Source organism: Glycine soja, chromosome 14, assembly GCF_004193775.1.
Source record: "Glycine soja cultivar W05 chromosome 14, ASM419377v2, whole genome shotgun sequence".
NCBI lineage: Eukaryota > Viridiplantae > Streptophyta > Magnoliopsida > Fabales > Fabaceae > Glycine > Glycine soja.
The window spans coordinates 15,118,335-15,127,081 of NC_041015.1; positions in this window are offsets into that span (position 1 = coordinate 15,118,335).

The window sequence follows — 8,747 nt, forward strand, 5'->3', positions numbered from 1 at the left end:
TACATATCTTGGATAGCTCGAATATATGCAACCCTAACCCCTTTCTTCTCTAGAGCTTTCCACAAAATCTCTCTAGGCACTCTATCATACGCTTTCTCCAAGTCAATAAAAATCAAGTGCAAGTCTTGTTGGGCCATGCGATATTGCTCCATCACCCGCCATAATAAATAAATCGCTTCCATGGTCGACCTTCCCGGCATGAAACCAAATTGATTCTCAGTAACTTGAGTCTCCTTTATTAATCTCCGTTCGATCACTCTTTCCCATAATTTCATGGTATGACTCATGAGCTTGATTCCCCTATAATTTGCACAATTTTGTATATCCCCCTTGTTCTTATAGATTGGCACTAACGTGCTTCTCCTCCATTCCTCCGGCATGCGTTTTGACCTCATAATTTCGTTAAAGAGTTCGGTGAGCCACTCAAGACCTCTATCTCCAAGAGTTTTCCACACTTCAATAGGTATGTTGTCTGGCCCCACCACCTTACCATTACTCATTCTTTTCAACGCTTCCTTTATTTCCTGTTTCTGAATCCGACGATAGTACTTATAGTTCCGGTCCTCTTCTCTTGTGTCTAGACTGCTAGAGTCATATCCATATCCATCATTAAATAAGTTGTGGAAATACCCCTTCCACCTTTCCTTGATATCTTTTTCATGCACTAAGACTTTGCCTTCTTCATCCTTAACACACTTTACTTGATCCAAATCTCTAGTCTTCGTCTCTCTACCCTTAGCAAGCCTATATATAGATCTTTCTCCGTCCCTGGTTCCTAGAGCTTGGTATAGTCCGTCAAAAGCTTGGGCTCTTGCCTCACTCACCGCCTTTTTGGTTTCATTTCTAGCTATCTTATACTTATCCCAAGTTTCAGAATTTCTACACCTAGACCACTCCTTGAAACACTCCTTTTTTACTCTAACTTTGCTCTGAACATTTTCATTCCACCACCACGATTCTTTACCCCTAGGTCCAAAACCTCTAGATTCACCCAACGTCTCTTTAGCCACTTTAATAATCTCTTGGGACATCTTGTTCCACATATCATTTGCACTTCCTTGTGATTGTCCACACCAACCCTCCCATATCTTTTGTTGGAAGATTCCTTGTTTCTCACCCTTCAAGTGCCACCATTTGATCCTTGGTGCTACCAGAGGACTTCTTCTCTTTGCCCTATCTCTAATTCTTACATCCATAACCAAAACTCTATGTTGGGTAGTCAAGCTCTCTCCCGGGATAACTTTACAGTTCAAGCAATACTTCCTATCAGACTTCCTGATAAGGAAGAAATCTATCTGAGAACATGTCCCTCCACTTTTGTAAGTGATAAGATGTTCCTCTCTTTTCTTAAACCATGTATTGGCTATAGAAAGATCCAAAGCCTCCGAAAACTCCAAGATGGATTTACCCTCCCCATTCATCTCCCCTAGGCCAAAACCCCCATGCACCCCCTCAAAACCTCTAGCCACGCTACCTACATGTCCATTGAGATCCCCTCCTAGGAAAACTTTCTCTCCTTGGGGTATATCCTGAAGTACCCCTTCTAGATCCTCCCAAAATTTTACCTTAAAGTGTTCTGCTAACCCAACCTGAGGTACGTACCCACTAATAACATTAAAGGTGTCCTGTCCCACTACCAATTTTAAGACTATGATACGATCTCCTACTCTTCTTACATCCACGACATCCTTCTTCCACTCCTTGTCCACAATAATCCCTACCCCATTTCTTGATCTGATTTTTCCCGTATACCACAGCTTAAATCCCGAGTTGTCTAATTCTTTCGCTTTTTCACCTGTCCACTTAGTTTCTTGTAGGCACATAAAATTGATCTTCCTCCTCACCATAACATCCACTATTTCCATAGATTTTCCAGTAAGTGTGTCCATTTTAACAAAACATTCAAAAAAAATTCAGCGACAAACTAACAACGTCTAACGACACCATACATAATTCTAATTATTTATAAATAAATCTATTTATTTTAAAAAGAAAACTTTCATGTTGAATTGTTTTGGTCTTCTACACTACATATGTCGATATATCAATAAATATGTTTTTTAACATATACTATCACACAATTTTTTTTACATCATTTACTAATATATTGCAATGAAATTGATATTATGTGTGTGTGTGTGTTTTTAACATGTACTATCACACAATTTTTTTTTACAGCATTTGCTAATTAAATGTGTGTGTGTGTGTGCGTGCGTGTGTGTGTGTGTATTGTTTACTTACATAAATGTAATAATATTTACCCAAATATTATAAAGGTTTAATTACTCATTTGGTCTGTATAGTTTCATATTTTGTACCTTTTAGTCCTTATAGTTTGAAAGTGGTATTTTTAGTTCCTACAATTTACATTTTAATTCTCTTTTAGTCCATATAGTTTAAAAGTGATCTCATTAGTCCTTATAGCTTGTATTTTAATTATTTTTTAGTCCCTATAATTTGAAAGTGATCTTTTTAGTCCTTATAATTTGTATTTTAATTACCTTTTAATCTTTGCTACAAAAAATATAAAAATAATTAATTGCAAATTAGTTATAAATTATCAATTATTTTTTATTACAAATTATCTTGAGATAAATTAGTTATGAATTACTTGCTAATATTTCTGTAATTAATTGTAATTGATAGTATTACTCATATTTTAATGGTAAGAGCTAAAAGGGAATGAAAATATAAAGTATAAGACTAAAAAAATCACTTTCAAACTATAAAGACTAAAAGAGAAATAAAGTGCAAATTATAAGAACTAAACAAACAACTTTCAAACTAAAAAAGAACTAGAAGAGAATTAAAATATAAATTATAGGAACTAGAAAACTACTTTCAAACTATAAGGACTAAAAGATACAAATTATGAAACTATAGAGATCAAATGAGTAATTAAACTTATTATAAAAAAATATAACTAAATTTATAAAAAAACCATTAAAAATATTTTTTTAATTTTTTTTAAAAAAAATCAAGTTATATGGATTGTCAAAAGAAAGTGCCAAATCAAAAACTAGTTCCCCCTAAAGCAATATATGTGACGAAGTATTTTCTAGAGAAGTCCAAAATTCAAATTGCTCAAGTCTCCTTAATAACTTTGCTTCTTGCCAACGATTAGAAGACTATGCAAGAACCCATACTCAGCTACCCGAATCTTTACATTGTAGGTCTCGATCAATTAGGGAGAATGTGTCGTTAACAATTATCTTTTTATCTGTCTCATGAGGTAGTAGTAAGGAATAACGGGTTACTTTCCTGTAAGTAGTTCCTATTGATTTTGATGTTTGTATTTTTCTGAAACTGGTGTTGGGGGCACTTCTTATGCTATAACCCACTGGTTTAATATTAACACGAGAGTGAATTTTATGAAAGAGAACATTTTTGGAGAAAAAAAAGAAAAAGTGTTTAAGCAAAGAAGAGTGGATATAAAAAACGTCAAATATAAAGTAGATAAAAGGAGAGTTTCTTTGTGTACTCAGCAAAATTACCGGTGCATCCAACATTTTAAGTGAAGTGGCAAAAATATCTTTCACTTAAAATTTTAAAAAAGTTCTCCCTCTTCTCCTCTCCCTCACCATTTTGCTGCTACATTTCTTCTTCTTCATCTTGTTGTGTTTTCTTTTTGCGCTTCAGGAGCCCTTCATTGGTGCCGCAATTCGCTTGTTGCCGCCACTCCCCACCATCATTAATTATCTATCGTCGTCACTATGAGTGTTTCTCACCCATGGCCTTGGTTGTTTTTAGGATAACACCGATTCCATTTTTGTGATTGGGAATGCGTATAAATCATATGAATTACCAATCCGTATGCATTATATGGATTAGAAATTCGTATAATACATACGAATTAGCAATCCGTATGGATTATATGGATTAGTAATCCGTATAATCCATATGGATTGTGGACCTTACGGATTGTCAATCTATATGCTTCTTATGGATTGTCATTACGTATGCTTCTTACGGATTGTCAACCCATAAGAAACATATGAATTGTCAATCCATAAGTTACTTACAGACTGGTAATTCGTAAGTTAAATACATATTATGAATTGTTAATCCATAAGCTATATATGGAGCAAATCCATATAAAACTATATCAATATTGTAGAGAGAAATAATGTACCTCTCCTCTGCCTCCTTCGTCGTTAACAGCCACACCAACCACCACCACTTACCAACGAAACACCATAATCAATGTGCTTGACCAAAGAATCACACACCATCTTGAACGGACTTCTCATGAGAAGTAAAGCCAACAACAACATGAATGGTAAGTAAAGAAGGAAAAGGAAGAAGAAGAAATAAGCATAGGAATAGTTTAAAATTTTTTAAAAATTGTTGGGTGCACAAGAAATTTGATGGGTGCATGAAACAATTCCCTAGACAAAGTTATGTTAGGGGTGTTGCTAGGTGCACCCAGCAATATTGCTGGTGCACCCAACATTTTTTCTTAATGCCCAAAATGCCCCTAGCTTGTTGTTCCTTTTTAATTTGCTTTTTCTGGCTGAGTGGTGATCCGTAAGCAGATTTTTCACATACGGATCAACTTGATCTGTATGAATTATACGGATGAAGTTGATCCGTAAATATGAAGTTCATCTGTATAAAGCATATGGATCTAGTTGATCCATATGGTTTATACAGATGAAGTTCATCCGTATTGGTTTTTTGGTTTTTTTTAATTCCTTAAAGTTTTATTTTTTTTCAATTATTAATATGTTAAATTACTCATTTTCTCATTAAAAAAATTTTACTATTACAAAATTTAATATATATTAAATTTTGTAATAGTAAATATTTTTTTTATATAAAAAATATACGGATTAAATAATTCGTATGAGTTATATCAAAATTAATTGTCACAAAATTTATTATTTAAATTTACATGCGCATTAAATATACACTAGAAATTTTAGTGTTATATATAGCAATATTATTTCTTTTATAATGTAATTGGTTCATTAACTCAATTGGTTAGAGCATTGTGCTAATAACCTGAAAGTCACAGGTTTGATTCTTGCTGAGGCTCACGGATCATCTCTTACAAAAGGGCAAAATTGACAAAATGCGAAATTGCTGGGTGACTGGGTGCGTGTAGCAGTGCCCTTATGTTAGGTAGTGTCAGACTTGGCCCAATCCAATTCCATCCCACCAAAGTCTCAGCCAATCTTGTCACGTGATCCACACTACTGGAATTTTGCTTATTATGTGTGGAATTAATTTCTTACAAAAATTTGAAATCAGTTTCTTGTGAATTTGTTTGCGAATTTTAATCCGCGGGTAATTCCTTAGTGGATCTACCAATTTCAAAATTTACAAGAAGTTTCCTTGCGGATTTTTCTGTCAATCTCATATTATGGGTAACTTTCCTTTGAATTTTAAATAAGCAGTTAATTTTCGTATGAATTTAAAAATATATATTATATATAATGATTTTAAATCTTTCAAATATTCATATAAAATAGTTATTTATTTACTTTAGAATAATATTAATATTATTTTTCAATATTTTTAATCAACTTTGAAATATTAATAAATTAAAATTATATATTATTGTTATATGTAAAACATACATACTATATAGAATAATTATTATATTAAGTTTGTCCAGAACATAAGTAGTTCAAAAATCTGTATAACTTACCAATTAGTAATAATAGAATACTCTAAACAAAATGGTGTAAAAATAACTTCTTTTTTAGGTTTGAAAAATCATTTTATCATTAATTAAATTATAATGTTGAAAAATTAATTGGCTATTAAATTGTAATTTTAGGAATAATCTGACCTTAAATTGCAAAATTTAACAATTAACTTGTTATTAAATTATACGCAAAACATAATTATATTTTTTATACATTCATGAATCAAATCAGAATTTTAATTTTTCTAGGGATTAAATTGTTCATGATTTATATATTTAGGGATTAAAATGATCATTTATAAAAAAATTTACAAGAAACAAAAGTAAAAAAAAAAAAACAAAATTACAAGGAAAAAAATATAATTTAGCGTAATAATAATTTCCAACCTTTCATATCTACAATTGACCAATGTAACCCCCTCGAACTCCCTGATATATGCGCATACCTTGATGTAAAAGGCTTGGCTATATTCAGTCAAATCCTCACCCGAATAAAGTGGCTCAACTATCCTTCTTCTAACACAGCATCTCCAATTATTGGAGCAGGACCTTGCCAAAACATCTTTGCTAAAATTTATTATTGGAATATGATGTTGGATTTTTATATGAAAATCTTGTTACGGTAAAAAAGAACCGGTCAAATCTGCATCCATTTAAAAAATTGATTTTTTATTTTTTTTTCTTCATAAACTTGATTTGCATATAATTTTTGTAAAATCTAAAAAATGGTTTAAAATATCAAAATGAGATTTATTATCATAGAGTAAAGAAATGAAAGGGATCTCGAAAATGATATGATACTCTAAGTTCCATCCAAAAAGTAATTAAGATTACAAAATAAGATTTGTTTTTTATTGGAGATTGATGTGCTATCATTTTCTTCTATTTCTTAAACCCTTTTTGCATCATTTTAATTACTGATTAGTCTTAATTATCAAATTAATTAGACAGTTTTATTATTTGGGCTCATTTAGCTAATTTGATGTTTTTAATATAATTTCAGGAATTAATGAAACATTGGGCTTAATCCGGATTTTGGTTGTGGACTTGAAGAGGGCAAACAAAGCAGTGCTTACCTTAGTTAATTTCTAATTAGGAGATTGCAATTTTATTTTATGTGGTTCAGTGTTTATTTCGTTTTGGGTCAGAATAATGTAATAGGGTCTAGTGACTTTGAGTGACTCTTTTAAATAGCAGCCTTGGGATTCATGCAAGGCTATTATGTTAGACTATTATTCAGAGTATAGGGTTCAGGGTTTTACGTTTTCTGTTCTAATGCTACTGTTCACGTAATGCAATTTTCCATTTTCTGCTTCTAATTACAATTTCGTTCTTGTTTCTTCTTCTGCCTTTAGTTTCATTTAAGTTTTCTGTTCTTAGTTTCATTTACGTTTTATGCTCTTATCTTTATTTACGTTTCTGCTCCTAGTTTCATTTATGTTCTTTGTTTTCGTTGAAATTATGGAAGGCTAATTTTCTGGTGTTGTTTCCTTCTGAGAACGAAGCTTAACTCTCTTCGAGGTAATGTAGTTTCCTGGCAGTTTTCCCTTCACCAATTAACCCACATTCGTTAATATTAATTTGTGCACGCTTCATGTTCGATTAATTGCCTCTGAGCCTAACTTGTGTTCATGCTTAATGGACAAAGGGTTAATTGATGTATGTGTTGCCTAATCACGTATTGATAGCCCTAAGTTGGTTTTCGCTTTGTAAATTAAAATAGGGTTGGATTAAGTGGTTAAATGTTAGGGACAAATTTTCCATAACCTAGGACAAGAGAGTGGCTTCTGAATCAGAGGAAACAACCCGTTTTTAATACTATTAATTTCGCATTCTAGTTCGCTTGTTCTTTATTTCACAAAACAAACAACCCCCCCCCCCAATCGTTACTGTTACTGCAAGTATATTATGAACATTTGGTTTATCATTGCTCGTTGGGAAACGACCTAGGATCACTTCCTAGTTATTGCATTTTAATGTTTATTTGATTCGGGTACGACCTCGATCAGAGATGCTATAAGATAGTGTGTGATTGAATTGTTGGATATCCCAACATCAACTTCTATTTTTAAGAAGTATCACATTTCTTGCTTTTGCAATGAATGTATGCTGGACTTCATGTCATCCCATCTCAAGCAGCAAAACAATACACCCGGATTGTATTGTTATATCTCCAATTAGACGTGTAGTGATAGAGTTTCTTGAATTCATATACAAATTGTATCATTCATTAATATTGGAGAAAATGCATTATAGAATATCTTTCTCAAACAAAATATTTAGTTTGTATTATACATTTAGTTTGTACTTTTCTATAAAGATCCTTTATCATTTGTTATTATTTTGAAGTGCATCAAAAGAATTGAATAAAATAAATAATTTGTAATAATTTTAATTTAATTTTTATTTTTATGATAAAAATATTATGTCACTGAAATAAAATATATTACTATATATTTTTTAAGATTTTAATTTTCATACATTGTTGGTATAGAAAGACTTGACACTGTAAATCAATCATAAAATGCAATAACGATGAGTTTTAAGATAATTATTGTAAAATTTAATAAATTTATTATATAAGATAAATAATTATTTTAATCCATGAATGTATAAATTAGTAACAATTTAGTCATTGAAATAATAAAAAATTTGAATTATCTATTAATGTGTAAAAAGTATAATAATTACCTTTTATGTATAACTTAATAACAAATTGATTTCTGAACTTTAAAACTTAAAGTCAAATTCATCCCCTTAAACATTATAGGTTAATGGTAAAATGATTTCATAAGCTTAACAAACAAAATTGTTGCACGACTAAATAAAAAAAAAATTACATTGTTAACCCATAAATATTAAAATGTATATAAGCCTTGGAATAACATATAAGTCACGTGTTATGGAAGTTATTTAGTCGGTATAAACTTTAATAACTCCAATCCTTAATTATTAATTAAAACAAAATATTATGAATTATTAAAATCTAACTATATATTTTGTAAGAAAAGTTACTTTTGAATATTATTGTGTGTGAAATATGTTTTAAAGTAACCATTTTTTATAAAAAAAAGTAAATAAATTTTAGCATAAT